Genomic DNA, 19,199 nt, shown 5'->3' with positions numbered 1-19,199 from the left:
TTTGGGATGGTTTTTTGCATCCAAATTCAATTTTGTAAGGACCACTAGACTCTCTGTGATGCCCTCTAGCTATGGTGCCAGTTTGATATTAAAATGTGTCAAGGAAACATGGATCGTGATCCATGTTCCTTAGTGTCAGAATGCGCTGAAACTTGACCCACAGCTAGTCCTTGGCCTTCTGATGTTGGCTATATGGTTTTTGGATGTTTTAGAGTTTTTTAGATCAATCAAAAGTCAATTTTAGGGTTTGTTCCAGTGGTTTCCCCCTTGATCTGATTTTTGCCCCTTTTACCCTCTTTTTAAACTTTTTTGATAAGGGTCCCTTGGGAGAATGTGCTTCAAATGTTGTCACTTTTCTACTTGCCCATTATCAGCTCAAAATTCCAAAAAGGTACATGGATCGTGATCCATGTTTGACAGGATTGTGGACCAATACTTTGTGAGTTTGTGACACAAGGTCTAGTGATGCTATTCCCCCAAATCTTTTTGGATTTTGGATTGAAACTTTGTTTGTGACACAAGGTCTGGTGATGCTATTCCCCAATCTTTTTGGATTTGATCAAATTTTTTCAAGTCAAAACCAAGATTTTGTCTCTGTTTTGGGGTTTTTGCAAACAACTCCTTTTTTGGTATTTTGATGAGGTTTTTTCACTTTTTGTCTATGGATCCTTTTGGAGAAGTTGTTCACTTAGTAATCAGGAGTGTATTGGTCAAATCTCACTATCAGATGTCTACCTGGAACATGGATCGTGATCCATGTTGGAAAGCATCTAGTCATGATTTTTGGTTTTGTTGGTTCCCTGCTTCTAGTTGATCCCAATTATCTTTCCTTTTTGAATTTGGACAAGTAAAAAAGTTTAATTTTTTCTCATTTTCTTAATTTCCAAGGTTTTGCTCTACTCAACCGAATTTCTTGATTTTATGATCTTTTAGCACTCTATTTCTGACCAAACTCAAGGTTTTGATGCTTGAGAGCTTGTTCTAAGCAAGGAAAACAATTTTAGCACATTTTGCCAAAAAGGTACATGGAATCACGATCCATGTTGGACAGGCAAATTGGAAATTTTTGCAAAGTCTGTTTTTAGCAAGTGTTTCTATCCCCTTTCTGAAGGTTTTGCTAGGTATGGTTCAGTTTTGAAGCTCTGACCATCAATTTTTCAACTTTCGAGAGTTATGGTCTTCATCACCAAAATAAGCTTTTTGATAGTTTTTTCCTCGATCCTTTTGGCCCCAAATGATGGTGTAATTTGTTTCCTAACCTACTCCTATAAATTGAAATAAATCTGCAAACATAAAATGAACATTACAAAAATGACAACGAAGTGTGTGGTGAAATAGTCATTTCCAAGCATGGGAAAATCAAAGAACGAAATACTATCTTGTACTTTACTCACAACTTTCTTTGCTCTTAAGGAGTAGCACTGACTAGTCTCGAACTCTAGTCTCTACCAAGCACTAAACCTACATCTAGCTGCTTCACTGTCTACGTGTAAGCGGAATGGGTGTCAAAAGCTTTGGAATGAATTTTTTCATACACTTAGTCACTCACCACCTAAGGATCAATTTCCTCAATAGCGGCGCCAATGTTAGCGGGTCACCACGACGGACGTCTGTAGCATAGCTCTTTTGTACTAACATAATGTCAATATGCAAGGAAGCAACTCGGGATGGGGCCGAAGACTTAATGAGAGTGTCAATCTCACAAAAGTGAACTCAAAGGGCTACTCATACTACTACAAAAGCAAATCAACCACTTCCTAGTCAGAAAATTAGTATGCGTCCAATCTCATCGCTCTAGGTCATCACACCTTTTCCACATCCAAACGAATTCAGAATGCAACAAAACTTAGGGAGAGGTATCACAACACCTAGGGGCACAATCCTACCAAGTTTTGTCACCATCTGGGAAGGTACATAAATCACGATCCATCACAGAAAATGTGTAGAAAACTGAAATTGAACTACTAGGAAAGGTCTCCCTTAAGCATAGAAACACTTATCCATGGTCAAAACATCAAAAAACAACCATTTTAACTTTCAAATCAATGCATTTAGCTCACAAGCAAAGCATTGCAAACCACAACAGAAATGAAAATGGTTATACTTAGATTGTAGAGCAAGAGACAAGGAACACAATGTGCTATTCAAAAATGAATCCTGATTACCAGTCCAGGAGAAAAGAGGATTACAATTTGTAGCAGCATGAAGCTCTCATAGTGAACATTGCAAAATACTCCTTGTTAATGATACCTCCTTAGTTCAAAACTAAGGGTTTTGACTTAAAGGTTAAGGGAGCTTTCCCATGGCCATTCAACCACTTCCAAGGGTGTAGACTCAAAGAGGCTGAGAGGGTATGTCAAATTACATTACAATTACAAATCATCATAAGCTGAATTACAGAGCTTCTTTGGAAAAAGTGAGTGATTTTTTACAGGGTTTGGTGTGCATCCGCCTGAATCCACCAAACACCCTAGCTAAAGCATTCAAATGTCACTTTGGGAGACATTTGATACTACAAAACAAAGATTCAAAGAAATTACAATGCCATTGTTGGACACCCCAACCACTTTACCATAACTCAAACCAAACACTTCCATTCAAGAAGACAATTCAAACAAGTACCACCGACCAATGTGACTTATATATGCATCATGAATACAATATCTTTTCCCAAATAGCATGCATGAATATGTGCATGATGCATAACTAACCCAACTAGTATCAAGCTGTAGGCTATCCCCATAACCTTAAGCATAGGTTCTGGTCTTGAATGAGAGACACCCCTCTCTAGGGGTCTATGCACAAAATATACAATTTACACCTCTAAACAATTTTCAATATACATCAGAGTTGCGAAAACGTTTGCATAGGGGAGGAGCTCTCAGCACCTGACCAAGCATGGAGTTTAGGCGATGAGTTGAACTACATCCATGAACTACATCCAGAAGCACCTAGTGGCTAGTGCTACCTCTAAATGGGTGTTATAAATGAAAGCGTACTCAAAGAGAATATATCATTGTGGAGGGTGAATATATGTGTACACCGCATTGCGGGAAGAGAGAGAGAGAGAGAGAGAGAGAGAGAGAGAGAGAGAGAGAGAGAGAGTATCGTGGAGGGTGAAATAGAGTACATCGAGACGTGAGAGAATTACAAAAAATAATCTTTTAATGCCCCGTCTAAATGAACAGGCAACCATGTATTAATGCCATGACAAAATTTGGGTTTACCATAACATCAAAAAATTTATGACAAAAAAACTAACAGAGCAGAGGACCCTGTGTAGGGATCGATCGGTCCACGCATCCACTTCCACTTACTACAGACAGAGAGAATTTCACTTTGCCTGGAGCGAGCCAAAACACCTCCAACCTACCTAAGCCAGACATAAGCTAAGGCCGCTTCACCTCCCTCCATGAACCCAAGCTCTGAAAGGATCCCAAGTACCAGTAGGTGGTAGGGTATCAACACTAACCATACAAGTTTAGGTGCCATGCCTCTTCGATGCCCAGCACTGAGTGTTTAGGTAAAGCCAAGGCAAAATCCCTGACACGTTTAGCTGTGTAGGTCATTCAACCCCCGACGCACTAACCGTGTAAATGAGCCTAACAAAAAGACGAAGACCTAAGCAACATTGCCAATCCAGCAAAGCCCTAGGTCAATGACCCTTTTGTCTAAGGCTAAGCGATGAAGGTGATCTTAGTCTTGTAGCGACACTACCATGAGAAACATAACACGTGAGTCCAATCACAATAGCACTTTCCATATGCACAAACAATATTTTCCAAGCAGTTAGACTGTACAGGGTCTCTATCCGTACACGTTTACTATAAACCATCCAGATCACTTCATGATCAAATCCTAAAATCATAAGCCATAATCCAATCACATCACACGGGTGAGCACTCCACCTATCTCAGGTGAGGCACAACCAAACTTGCATAACCACTTTAGAACATACATGGCTGCAAAAATTTCGGTAGCATTTTGGAATCATAACCATATCCAAAAAAAAAACCAAGAGCCACACCGGCTTCCACCACAAAACCACAACCATAAACCATAAAGGAATCTCAGCCCTTAGCCACAAACCATATTCACACTGAACCAACTTCCACACTCAAAATTTGACACATCCCTTGCACTAAATTGGAGTCCACACACATATGGCTCTTAAGGCATGAGTCTTTCATGCATAAAAGGAGTTCCACCAACAACTAAACATGATATAAAAATCTAATTTTGACAACATCCAACCATGCAAAGTTGATGCATCACATTTGCACTTCACCTCTCTAGCACATAGGGCTAGTTTTAACCTAGAAAGATGGAAAGCAATCATAACCATGCATATGCGGCATCCATATCAATCCATAAGGTTCCATACATCATATGATAACATTCCATCACCATAAACATGATGAAAAACAGCTCTTACCTTTAAATCAACCATAAATCATAACTTCACACATATGCAAAAAATATCTTTTTGCCATTTTTGGGAGCATTCATAACATGCAAATGAACTTTTTTGACCTCAAACCAATGCATTAGGCTCAGCTCCATAATATAGACTGGCACTCTATCGCATCACTTTCCCCATATGATACTCACACAACAAATGGTAACCCAAAAAGAAAGCCACTTTAATCATATCTGCCTATGCGGTTCGGGTTGCCTAACCATATACCGTCACATAAGTTTATGGGCATCTAAAAATTGAAATCAACACACCAAAACAAACCATAAATCATGCATAAGCAGCTTGGTTAACTCACGACCTCATATGGTACTCCACATTGGTAGCACCCCTACACACGTAGGTAAAACCGATTATGGAATGATTAATAACTCGCATACCCCGAGGTGATAACAGAGATATAAATACATTTATCATCAAGTTTCATCAATCTTTTCAATTGGTTTAGTGGGTTTTCCCATCCGATAAATCTATATAGTGGTTCTTCAAGGAGCCTGGGGTCAAAAACTTTGACTAAGTGTAGTGGGCAGCAGACTGTTTTTTGACCATATCTCTTAGCTCGTGCATGATTTTCACATAACACCTACAAGAGAAAATGTTCTAAATGATGTGTTTTATCTTTGGTATAAAGGGTTTGGACTAATTCATAATGGTTTGTGAGTTATGACCAAAACAGTATTCCTACCGCTTCTATGACGTGAAACGAAAAGCGCTTTTTATGCACGCTCGTGACCATAAACACATCATGTGCATAAATCAGAACCATGATGAAATAATCATGGGGCAACTTCATACGTACTCGGTTAATCCATACATGCACTTGTATACGAAAAAACAATCACCGAGAGGGTGACTATTCATAAAAACGACATAGAGAAAGAGATGATGATGGCTATGGAGTTTAGAGTTTCTCACTGTGCTTTAGAATTGATTAAGGGCTGTTGAAAGGTTTCCTGCTTTACTGCAAGAGAGCGATGATGAGAGATACGTAGATCTTTTTACCACGAGAGCTTCAGAAAAGCGCGTACATTGTGAAACGAGAGAAGATATAGTAAGCAAGTAGAGAGAGAATATCCTTATTGTTCTTATTATTCTTCTTTCCCTTCCCGTATATGAGAGAGAAGAGCTTATGGAGATGGTGATGAAGAGATTGCACCACCCTGTATAATAGATATGTATAGCCTTGAGATAGTAGATGCAACAGACGGCATTGAAAACTAAGGCTTGTAGGTGATTTTATAGGCTCTGCAAAAAGCAAGAGTGATCCCCAAGCCAGCTAGTAGTGCCCCCTTCTCAGTTAGGAATAGCTCCATGCTTTTTGGAACTTTTCTAAAGATATGCCTTTGCTTTTGGTGGTCAACTCTCCCCCTTACCATTCAACTTTTACAATAAAATTGATCAATTGAACAATATACGTCCAACTAATGGAATCTTGGCTAGACTATGCCGCACCGTAATGTCCCGACATAATTATGATTTTCCCGTTCTGCCCTGGCGTAATTACGGTACTGCTTTTTATAATAATCATTTCTGTAAAAATCCTGTTTGGTCTCATTTTTCCTCCGGGTAATCTTTTTTAAATCCGATAGAGACTAAAATTAATATTTTTATGTTTAGGTCATCCTAAAAAGCACATTGCTTTTCAAAAACGCCAAAAAGCACAAAAAGCTAAAAATAGCATAAAAAACAAAATGTTCTAATATTGAACCATGGGTTTCCCTTGTCCACTAGAATAAGAAAGCGGACTCGCTTTTCACTAAAAAGCACTAAAAATCATGAAAATCTAAAAATAGCATAAAAAGCACTTGAAAACCATATTTTTACAAATTAAACCATAGCTTCCTTAGAGCACGTAGATTAAGGTTCCGACCTTGCTTTTTGCAAAAAAAGCACCTGAAAGCATAAAAAGTATGAAAAAGCTAAAAATAGCGGATTTTTTCAAAAATGAACCAAACTTCCATCTAACCTACTGGAACATGGAAACGGCCTTGCTTTTTACTTTAGAACCTTACAACACTGTCAAGAAAGCATTCTAAACCGGAATTTGACAAAATAGATGGTGAAAGCTACTTTTCTTATTTTTAAAAGAGACCCAAAAATTGGGGATCTTACATTTAAGCTCCATTAGTTAGCGTTGCTCTTTGAGAGATCACTGAGATAGATCCATAAGTACATGTCTATACTCTAACCCTTGTTCCCGTTTATTCTCCATATTAAATGATCAGTTTAATATGAGAAAATCATTTGGGCTAGTTAGATATTAGATTTCATAACATTACCTCTCTCTTGAAATCATAGTCTTACTCGAATATGGGATAGAAGAGATAAAGCCTTAGTCATTAGTCAATGTTTCTTAGCAGGTGGAGGATCCCTTTTTACCCTATGATATCATTCCAAGATGGATGACTAATCTATTTGGTGCTTGGGAGACATAGCTACCACAAGCATATCTGTTCTTTACTCCATTTCATTCTCCCAAGTAGAGTGACAAATTCTACTTGGTGTTTGAGAGACGTAGTCATCAGAAACATGAGTCAAAGCATGCATACTATGTAAATTTTGTGCACAATAAAACGAGAACTAGTCTTATAAGACAAAAACATTGATCGTTTAAAAGAAAAATGTATATTTTCTTACTCTAATGTAGCATTGTAAACATTGACAAGGTTTATACTATCCTTAAGTTGTATTCCTTGCATCCATCTAGTATCTTCAAAAGGATAATTTTTGAACTTAATAAGATACCATCAAATAATCTTACCATGTCGTAGTACCTTGTCTTCATGCCAAAGGATAGCTTTGGGTTGTAGCACCTCTTCTTGGTTTTGAATTTTGGGAGGGTCGTCAATAATTGGTTCACTTGGTGGCTCTCCTTTGTAGGGCTTAAGTAGGCTCACATGAAAATCATTGTGTATTAGCCAATGGTTGGGCACCTTGAGTTGATAATCCATCTCATTGATTGGATTCAAGATTTGAAAAGGACCATAGTATCTTTTTGCTAGTTTAGAATAACACTTTTGATGGCCCGTAGGATTTTTGCTTGTCTGCCTCAATCGAGCCTTGGGAAACTTAAGTAAGACCCAATCATTTTCTTCAAACGTTAAGGCCCTTCTGTGCTTATTCAGCAGTAGCTTTTTGACTTTGTTAAGAGATGGATATAACCTCCTTAATCTTTTGAAAATATTCTTGTAGGTCACGGCTATACTCATCGGCAACGAAGATCTTCCCATGTACTTTAAGTAGCAAGGGAATTTTAGGCCTTCCCTCAATGATTTTAAAAGGTGCTTTGGTGGTGAAAGTATGGACAGTATTATTGTACGCATGCTCTACAAGAGGTAAGTACTTTTCCCATTGTGAGCGTTAATCTACTTCTGTAACATAAGCCTTTAGTAGATCGAGTATCATAAAATTGGCTATCTCAGTTTGGCCATCCGTTTGTGGGTGATAGGCCGAAGAGAAATTCAATCTTGTACCTAGATTTTCAAAGAGACCTTTCCAAAAATTATTGGTCATTCTAGGATCTCTATCTAACACGATGGATGTTGAAAATCCATGGTGTTTGAAAATCTGAGATATGAAGAGAGTTGCCATTTGGTGTACCTTAATAGTCTTTTTGACAGGAATAAAGTGTGCTTGCTTACTAAACCTGTCGAATATTGTCCATATTTCCGTATTCCCATGGATAGACTTGCGTAATCCAAAGATAAAATCCATGGATATACTCTCCCTATAGACACTGCATTAACTTTTGGTTGTTGTGAAAGTGCATCGGCCACTTGATTGTGCTTACTAGCAATGTGAGCAATATCAAAATAAAATTGCGAAAGAAAATTTTCACACCTCATTTGTTTGTCGGAAAGCTTGGTTTGCATCATAAAGTACTTCAGAATTTTGGTGGTATGTTCGTAAAATAAATGGAGTCCCCAATAGATAGTGCTTCCATGTATCTAGGACATGTAGAAATACTAAAAGCTCTTCCTCACAGATTCCCAATACCCGTTCATCCATATTGAGCCTTCAACTCTCATATGCTATGGCATGCCTTTCTTGAAGCAAGACTGCTCCAAGACAATCACCACAAGCATCACATTGGACCTCAAATGGCTTTGATAGATCGAAAAGCATAAGGACCAGTTGGAAGGTTAGTTTCTCTTTGAGCTTGTCAAAAGCACTTTGATCCTTAGCAATCCATGAGTACTTAGCATTCTCCTTTGTTAAGTCATGTAATGGTCTTGCTATTTGAGACAATTTTGCTATGAAGAGGCTATAGTATTCACACATACCAATAAAGCTTCTTAGCTCATGTAGATTCCTTGGATTAGGCCATGCTTTTATTACCTCCAACTATGATGGATCCATACAGATGCCATCTTGAAAGATAATATGACCTAAGTATTGAATCTCTTGAAGAAAAAAATCACTTTTCTTTTGATTGCAAAAAAGCGTGTTCTCCCTCAATGCTTGAAAGATCACTTGAAGATGTTGCTTGTGTGCCTCCAAGGACTTGGAATAGATGATGATATAATCAAAGAACACTCCAATTAATTTGCAATAGGGTCTAAAGATTTTCTCCATTAAACTATTGAACGTGGTTGGTGCATTAGTCAAGCCAAAAGGCATGACTAGATATTCATAAAGGCCAAATGTCGTACGGAACGTGGTCTTTAGGATATCTTCATCCACTATCCTTATTTGATGATAGCCACTCTTAAGGTCAATCCTATTGAAGTAGGTAGATCCTTGTAGCTTATCAAAAAAACCTTCTACCCGAGGCAGGGGAAATTTGTTTTTGATAGTGATATGGTTTAGTGCTCGATAGTCCACACACATGCGGTATGTAAAATCTTTCTTTTGTACTAAAAGAATTGGAGAACAAAAGGGAGAGGAGCTAGGCATCACCATCCCTTTGTCTACCAATTCTTGTACTTGCCTCATGATCTCCTCTTGTTGAGCTTGAGAAACTCGATAAGGAGGCTTGTTATGCGGTGAGCTTCTTGGTAGAGCTCAATTTGATGGTAACTCATCCCCTTGTTTTGGAGGTAAGTCCATAGTGATATCATCGATAAACACACCTTGGAATCCTTTTAGAAAATTAGACAAGTCTAACTCTTCTTGATTCCTACCATTTACATTTGATGAAACATTAGGATCTTTTAGGGACTCTTTGACAAAAATCATGTATGCAAAAACTGAGCTCTTCATTGATTTATCAAAAGTAGGAGGATTTACAAGTGGTACAGTATGACCACTCACTAGCATCTATATACATGCTCTTTCCCCTGTAGTAGGTGAAGTAGATTCTCCTTTCAGGGAACTTCATGTTGGCAGCCATGCGGAACCATGGTGCCCCTAGGATAGTATCCTCATGTTGGAGAGGAGAGATGAAAAATTCTTCTTTGTCGACATAGCTTTGGACATGAAGCCTCAGCTTCCCAATCAAGGGAACGAAGGCTTGTTGTTCCTTCGTGTTGAGCTTTTGCTCATAGCTCAATAATGGTAAAGCTAAAGGCAAGCCCCGAGAGGCTCCATCATTAAGACTATAGTTCCCAACGGTGTACCTCAAACTAAGTTTTTCTCAACCAAGATAAGTGATCCTTTCCCACTTACCCTATTGCAATTAACATGCCCAACCTTTCATGGACAACTTAAGGACCTCTCTTCTTAAGCAAGAAAAGAGAAACCAATAGCTCTGATACCAATGTAATGGAGATGGCCTATGAACTTTGAGAATAGTGGAATTAGGAGAATTAAAGAAAGAATTTTTGTGAGGCTAATTTGAGAACATAGAGGGTTATAATGGAGCTTGAAAAATTAGAGGAAGGTGAGGGTCTCCACATGTCACCTTTTGGTTGATTTACATGGCATATTGGATCAACACCAAAATTGAGTTGTTAAATCCCTACTGGCTATCCTCCTTGCTATAGACACATTAAATAGCCTTCAAAAATTACATGAAGTACTCCAAATTTAATGCAAATCAATTCTTTCCCACACGGTGATGGTGACACACACACACACAGTGCACATGCGTATGCGTACACACACACACACACACACACACACGGAAGTTATCAGGCGTACAGTTTTGGGTATTATAGTTTGTACGTTGTTGAAAAATGGTGGATTTGCACAATCTGTCTCTCTCTCTCTCGCTCTCTCTCTCTCTCTCTCTCTCTCTCTCTCTCTCTCTCTCTCTCTCTCTCTCTCTCTCACTCACACACACACACACACAGGTTAACACAATGTCAGGTGTACGATTTTGACTATTTCAAATCTGTAGGTGCGATTACACTAAACCTAGGATTTTCTGAAGCCCTTGCGTATACAATAATTTTTTGCTATTATTCAATAGTCCATTATCTATACTCTTTATATTGGAGCTTGAAAAATTGGACGAAGGTGAGGGTCTCCACATGTCTCCTTCTGGTTGATTTGCACGGCATGTTGGATCAACACAGAAATTGAGTTGTTAAGTCCTTGCTGGTTGTCCTCCTTTCTATAGACACATTAAAGAGCCTTCAAAAATTACATGAAGTACTCCAAATTCAATGCAAATCAATTCTTTCACAATGCCTTGAAAAAGTCAAAATCGTACACCTGACATCGTGTTAACCTGTGTGTGTGTGTGTGTGTGTAGCAGTTCTAAATATATATAAATACCTATATATACGCAAACGAACACTACAGTTCACAGACCACTAATTTTAGGATAGTACAATGGAATTTGTACAATAACTTATTTGCAGTTGAAAATAAATTTTGTACAAGGTAGTAAAGATATCAATGTAAATCAAGGGATGCAGTCGTCCCCAATTTTGGAGTAATGTTGCTTCAAGGTAAGCGAACATCCATAGTCATCAATATCATAGAACTGAATGCTTTAATCAAAGAAGGTAGCCCTCACCTGCACCCATAGCCACAAGAAAACAATTCATTAGCACGTGACTGTACGCAGGTGATGCTGGGTATCCCACTTGTTATCCATGTCACTTTTTAAAAAACACAGTTCTTAACTAGTATCTTGTTTTTAATGAAAAAAGATTCTTGGATCGCTGCCAATCCAATAAGGAAAGTGAAATCCCCATAGTGTAGCTGTTTAATTTTCGGATTTAAAACTTTTTAATTTTTCTTTGCATAACCTTAGTAGGTTTTATAGGCAAATTATCAAAGCCTAACATGAACAACTTTCTTAATCAGACAAGAGAGAACTGCATACTATATGCCATCATTGGCCAGCTTTCTATTACGAACAACAGCCCCTTCGTAATTAGAAGTATAGAAAAAATCTGACTTTCGGACTAGTTCTTAATCCAAAAAACTTTCCATATATATATATATATATATATATATATATATATATAAACCTTGAGATAACCCATTATCTAATTTTCAAATCACAGCCCTTTCTATTTATCCAAACCTGCCTCTTTCATTATGCAATGACTGACAAACTTTTGTCCAAGCTGGTAATAAAAACAGATATCATACCATAGTATTTTAGAAAGCTCCTTCACTAGAGCAAGTCAAGTCATCTTCCGAGATAGTATCGAAGTAAACATAACAAGCCAAGAACATCTAAAAACTTTCCGTAGTATATATTGCATACTCGTAGGCCAAGAAAAGTTCGAATATATAAGAGAGATAATATCCAAACCGAGTCAGATGCAGTAAAGTTTATCTTATTTGTATAACTCAAGGTCAACACAGTCACAGCCAGAAGAAATAAGCTGAATCCGTGATTCTCAAAAAGACCCTTCACTAAATTACCCATCTTGTGATGTACAATGGTACAAACAAGCGAGAGAGACCAATTTCCATCAAAATAGGGTATGTGAAGTCATTTAATTCCTTTCGAGCATCATCAAAATTGGCAACATCAAAGACCAACATTTTCATTTCAATCGGAGTCTCGTTAGACTATTGACAATATTAGGTATATGTACAAAAGACCGAGTCAGCATGAGGTCAGTAAATGTACCCCGCGTAAACCGAACCATTAGTTTTACAACAAATCAAGGAATCCGACCATCTCTGCTTACAGTTTTGAGCATTATATATTATTATTTTTGAAACATCAGCCCTATTCAAATCCCTGCAGTATCAGATTCATACTTACCTTCTTCCAAAAAATAAGCATCATCAGCCAGTCAGAACCACCATTTCCTTTTTAGACATAATGCCTTCCTCAACACAATACAGCTATACAAGAGAACTGGCATTTCTAATCCAACAAGGTCAGCTTAATCACATCCCAAAAATACCCAGATTATAGAACCAGAAACTTGTTCCCACAATCTGTTTATACGGAAACCTTCAACTTTAGTCAAAGAGACTCAGATCTTCCAGCAGTCCAGAGGTAATCATATATCACAAATCCTATATCAGATAAATCAGTTCCAAAACAGGTTTTTTTTAAATTTAAACAACGTCTACTTACCTTCAGTCTATATAGTAAGCTGGAGAGAGTAAAAAATTCATATTCTTGCTGGTAGGTACCCATAACCCAAGTACAGATCAAAGCGAGAAGGAATATGTCAACCTTGAAATAACCTTTTTAAGGTTTCTTACCGTTGGTGAACTACTACTATTCCTAAACAAATTGCATTAAGCCTCCAAATTACAACCAATAAGCAACAACACAGGCAAAAAACTATGTCAGCAGCAGCAGACACTTTCCAGTTTTATCAGCTTTAAATCAAAAAAACCATTTATTGATATGAAAAACTCCAATAACTCAGCATATAAAATCCAACATGGCTGCCCTAAAGTCCCCAACTCGAGTCATAATCTTTTATTCTCTAAAACTAATAGCAATATGCCCCAATCATGTTACCCAAAATGTCATCCAGTAACCAGTCGAATTACTTCCTCAAGCGAAAGATCCAATTGAAAAAGCAATTAGTTTTACCAATGTTAATCCGTTATCGATAATCATTTATTCGAAGCAACATTTCCTGTTAAGCAAAAAGGAAGAATCAGATTCACTCCCCCCTTTTTTTTAAAAATTTAGAAACCAGCAGAAATAACACCTGTAAATTCGATGCAGAAGCCTCCATGATAGCTTTCTCATTTTTTTTCGGCATGATGAAGTCACACAGCAACACAGAATTGAATGCAAAACAGAGTTCACAAATCACGGTGCTAAGTGAGCATAGGCGCTCACCTTATGAGTATTTTATAGGCGAGATATTGTCATGCTTCAGCAGGGTCATGAGATCTACACGCTTCCTCCCCATCGAGGCCGGCCTTCAAGACCATCCACTCCGGGATTATACTCAGCACGAGATCCGGGAACGTAAAGCCAGTATAGAGCTCAAAAACGTATCAGCACAAGAAATCTACAGCTTTCCTTACAAGCGGCAGAACGCCAGCGTGCCATGGACACAACAGAGTACTGCAGTGAGTACGAAATCTAATACAAGTGGAAGTTTTAATAGGTAAATTTTTTTTTATTTTTCCTTTTATGTACAAGGCAGTCCCCACCTTCAAAAAATAAAAACACAACAAAATACCAAAACACATTATGTGTTTAATTGACAGTGGCAGTAGATAGCAAGAGTTTTTTCGCCAATAGTCGTAATACCGATACACGGTCTTCATACGAGCCAATGCTCTCGACCTAGGGTGGGTACCAACCGACAGTAACCCATAAACCTACATCTCATCAGACTCTATGGTAAAAGATCCTTCCCCTAGGAAAGATTTAGAGACAGATGCCAAAGCCTACTAGATGAGGCATACAAAGTAAAGTTCTTTTCCTTTTTAATAAAACACAACCATTGGGTTCTGTCACCGATATTTCTATAAAAGACGAGCATCTTTTTATCAAACCAGTGCATAGAAATTGTCGAGAGTAGCTATTTGAGAGTTAAAATCAAACATCTAAAATTGTCATCAGGTGTATTCTACACATTTATCTGTTATGGCTCATAATGGGGATCAGGTTTTAGCTATATCTATTGCACATCTTCAGCAGCCAAGTGAGTCTACTAAGCGAGCCACACTCCTCCGTTATGAACGGCTTTTATTTTCGCACTTAGGCACATCTGTGTCTCAAACGAAGTGGTGGACATATCAGAACCGAGTGACAAGGGTGACTCTTTGGGGTCGAGAGAATTTTATGAATAGCATTCGTCTTGCGATGGTAATTGAAGCAATGGGCATAGGGCCACGATACTATTATGTAGAATATTCAATGAAGCGAGGTTTTTCAGAACGATTATATCTGCTAGCGCAGTTTATTCCCCCACAAAAGATTTTTTTGTATCGCAGCTATGGTCAGCCACTCAGAGGGTATTTCAACATCACCCCACGAACCCTGGAGTATGGTGTAATCTTATCTACTCGAATCCTACCATTGTCAGAATGTCCAAACACCTGTTTTTAGTGTGACAGCTGTTTGTGTGATCATGTAATGGATGGTCTACTAGACATGTAAAGGTGAAGAGCAAGGAGGGTGTTTTTTTTTGGTAAAAAACCAAGTTTTTTTAACTAAATAAAGTGGTGAACCTTGAGTAACTACTCGTGTATTTTAATGTGTGTGTGTGTGTGTGTGTACCCGCCCTTTCCTAGGCACCATATTCTATGAGGTAGTAGACCCATGGAATAAGGGCCTACTACCTCAAGAAATATTAGATCCATCTTATTCAGGTTCAATAAGATTAATCAAATTCTGTAGGTCAAACTTAAGACCGGTCCAGTTATGCTTTTTCAATGAGTTACTAATACATGCATCAAGGTCTTTTTTAGAAAACCCGTTATTAATAAATTTGTTAATAAGGGTAGTGATTCCTTCAAATGCTGTAAAGTTGTCAGACGAGGCATATACAATAAGAAAAAGCATACCTAGACAGGTATGAAGTGAGTTTTTGAAAGGTCTATTACTGTTTCTTTTTGTAAATTCAGAGGATGAGAGTTTGACTTTTCCAGAAGAAACTCGTATAAAAATTACCCACAAATGGGGAGGTAAGCGTAAACTCAATATTCAGGAAGTGAGTCTTGGAAATGACCCATTTGTCCTACCATAAAACTCTATCGGAGTACGTTGGTTCGATGTTAAGACAAGTCCGATAAATATCATTAAGTGTATCCTTGAACACTCGATTGTTAAGTTACATAAGTCATCCATAAACCTAAAGGAGTGTCGAAAGTGTGTAAGTGACAACGTATTAGCTGGGTTACTAATCATTTTTAAGATCCATTGGTATTTGAAGTGACATAGATAAAGATTACACATAATTGGAGAGCATGAAAATCCCATCGGGATACCTAAAATTTGTTTGTAGAGCAGGTAGCACCTACTTGGATGCAGTAGTTATTAAGGAGCCAAGAGATATATTTATTCAAATCATCCTCTTTAAATATGAAAGGAGTGGATTTATTCAATTTTTTTACCCAACCCTTATGCATTTTTGTTGAGATACATGTAAATCCGAATTCTTTCCTATGAGAAAAAGCTAACTTTATAAGAGTAGATAGAGTATTAAAGAGACCTTCAGGTCCTCTTAGAGGAATATTCTCATAACATTGTGTTATGTCTGCCGTAAAGATAGAGAAAATGTTTTCAGGGAGGTTAATCGAAACCTCAGCAGCGCTTTTTATGATCCAAAAAGGGCAGCAATCTATATTTCTGAATCTTTTGAGATCATTGTGTTTGATGGCGAAAATAGCCTCAATTTCTTCCAAAATAAAATTTAAGCAGTAAGTGATATCATTCGTAATCTGGGAAAAAAGACTATTGGAAGCGTCTGAAATCCATCTAAATTTATGCTTATGATTTTTATAAGTTGGGAAGAGAACAGGAATTTTCAAAGAATCGGGACAATAACCTAGTCCAGAAAGTTCAATATTTAAAAGTGTCGCAGTATTTAAAAAGAGGAATATGATTCAAGCCTTTTTTCAAGAGGTTCCTTATAGGAATATCAGATATGATTCCAACCTCAGTAGTACACACATGTGAGCCAAAATTAGCAAAAGTCTTACAAAACTTCGGAAAAATATGACAAGAGCAGATAGGAACTTTCTCATTACGTAGGAAATCATTCGAATAAAAAATATTCTTGATAGGTGGCAAGTATTTCCATCCAAACATCACTTCATTTAGTAATAGAGTTGATCCAAAAACATGTCCAAAACATTCTGAAAAGATAGCTTGGGGAGTAAAGAAATCCAAAATCTTGCTAGTAAACAAGCAATGTGAAAATACTCTATTACAAGCTTCTTCCTTCGGCGGTAGGTAAAGTCTGCCCCACAAGCGTTCCTCTGTACCTGCATATTACATATCCAAGAGATTTCTGATTGGTAGGTTTCTTCCCCGGCCTCTAACATAACTTCTACCCCTCCCTCTCCCAAAAACAGCATCACTCGAGGAGGGAGTCAAAGAAGATGTGTAAGAAGCAGCCGGAGAGATGAGAGTGTTAGGGCATTTGGAGACTTGAGTTTCATCATCATCCATATTAGGCTTGATTTGCCCCAAAATACTAAGAAGAGTGCCACACTCATCTAACCCAAGCTCCTGGAGGGTGTCACACATGATTGATCTATATTGAATAAAAGCAATCTGAGCAAGGACTAGCTCCCTAGCTTGACCACCAAGCCATGAGCAAAAGAGGGAGAGATGGAATTCTTCATCTTTGTCAGGAAAAAGACTCGGTAGATTGTTGAGTGCAAACCAAATTGCATGGTCAAACCAAATGATGCTTGACTCACAAGAAGCTTTAGGGTCTAAAAAGCTGCATGCACACTTAAGGTAAGGCCTGAATCCATTCCATACTGTTTCTGTATAGTAATCTGCATTGCTTTTACTAAATGTCATCACACCTTTGGTTCTTGCATATAACCCAGTATTTGAACCGCATTTTTTATCATCTAGGAAATTCATATTGAACGGAGCTTTAATCAGATCACCTTTATCCAAAAGCTGAATTCCTTTGAGGACTTTAAGTTTGCATTCCTCAATAGTGGCCGGCGTCAAGTTGGCAAGGAAGACCCAAGTTTCCATAGAAATAGGTGCAAGAAACCCTTTATTTGGGAACAGCCACAGTTTGTGCTCTACCCCCAAGGATTCTACCTCAATCTGTCGTGAAGGTAAAAAAGGAAAGGCCCTTGATACTTTCGGCACCATATCCAACAGGGAAGCTTCACTAAGTGAGCAAAGGTCCTTCTGAAACTCTTTTACTGCTTCCAAAGCATCAACATCCCTACAAAATAGGTTGTTAGGAGGAGGGACTATAGGAGTGGAGGGAGCCGTAATAAAAATGGGACTAAGCCCGCAAAATTTTCTGAGGAGATTGGATAGTTCAGATCCTTTAGACGAGAAGGAAGCTAAGTCTTGCATATGGGCTTTGGAAATACCAGCCAGATTAGAAGAAAACCTCAACAATAGGTTGATACCATCCGATTTATTCTTAACAAGGAGAGCAAGAACCTTCATCCATTGGTCAAAAGAAATAAGTTGGACAAGAGACATACTAGACTCCTTCGAGGCATCACAAATTAAGGCTGAAGCCTCACTATCTTGTATACACTTCAACACAAGTAACGAAGCAACGGAAAGGGGTTCCATAGGAAGAGAGAGCCCTTGGGATATGGAAACCATCTGCATAGATTATCAAGAACATTAGTTAGATTACAACGTTTGGAAGAGTTGAGCGGTCCAGAAGATCTAATACAAATTTTTACTTCTTATTGAATTTTACGGTCCTGTGCAGATAAGGCCAAATTCTATGAGAGATATAAGGAAAGAAGATTTCAATTTCTCTAGCAAGTCGTAGTTTTTCCAAAATCAGAGCTCTTTTTTCTGGGTCAGAACAGACCGTTATTCTTGCAGTGAGCTTTCCAGTAACCTGGTAGACAGACGTAATAAACTAGTGAAATGATAAGTAAAAAACAGGGGAATTTTCTAAAAAGTGAGAATATAGAGTGGAATGGTTGTGCTAGCAACCTTTCACCAGTCAGGCCAATGGGGACCACGGTGACTGTGTGATAGCACCCTAGCCTATTAGCATATAATAAATTATACAATAACAGGCGATTTAAACCTAGAACTAGAGTCTGAGAGAGAGAAAAACCTACATGTCAATCTCTCTTATACGTTTATTTTGTGTGTAGCAGTTCTAAATATATATAAATACCTATATATACGCAAACGAACACTACAGTTCACAGACCACTAATTCTAGGATAGTACAATGGAATTTGTACAATAACTTATTTGCAATTGAAAATAAATTTTGTACAAGGTAGTAAAGATATCAATGTAAATCAAGGGATGCACTCGTCCCATATTTTGGAGTAATGTTGCTTCAAGGTAAGCGAACATCCACAATCATCAATATCATAGAAGTGAATGCTTTAATCAAAGAAGGTAGCCCTCACTTGCACCCATAGCCACAAGAAAACAATTCGTTAGCACGTGACTGTACCTAGGTGATGTTGGGCATCCCAGTTGTTATCCATGTCACTTTTTAAAAAACACAGTTCTTAACTAGTATCTTGTTTTTAATGAAAAAAGATTCTTGGATCGCTGCCAATCCAATAAGGAAAGTGAAATCCCCATGGTGTAGCTGTTTAATTTTCGGATTTAAAACTTTTTAATTTTTCTTTGCATAACCTTAGTAGGTTTTATAGACAAATTATCAAAGCCTAACACGAACTACTTTCTTAATCAGACAAGAGAGAACTACATACTATATGCCATCATTGGCCAGCTTTCTATTACGAA

The sequence above is a fragment of the Adiantum capillus-veneris genome, chromosome 21 (genome assembly GCF_014529385.1).
Source record: "Adiantum capillus-veneris isolate H3 chromosome 21, ASM1452938v2, whole genome shotgun sequence".
NCBI lineage: Eukaryota > Viridiplantae > Streptophyta > Polypodiopsida > Polypodiales > Pteridaceae > Adiantum > Adiantum capillus-veneris.
The sequence above is the reverse complement of the archived record's forward strand: the minus strand, read 5'-3'. Positions refer to the sequence as shown.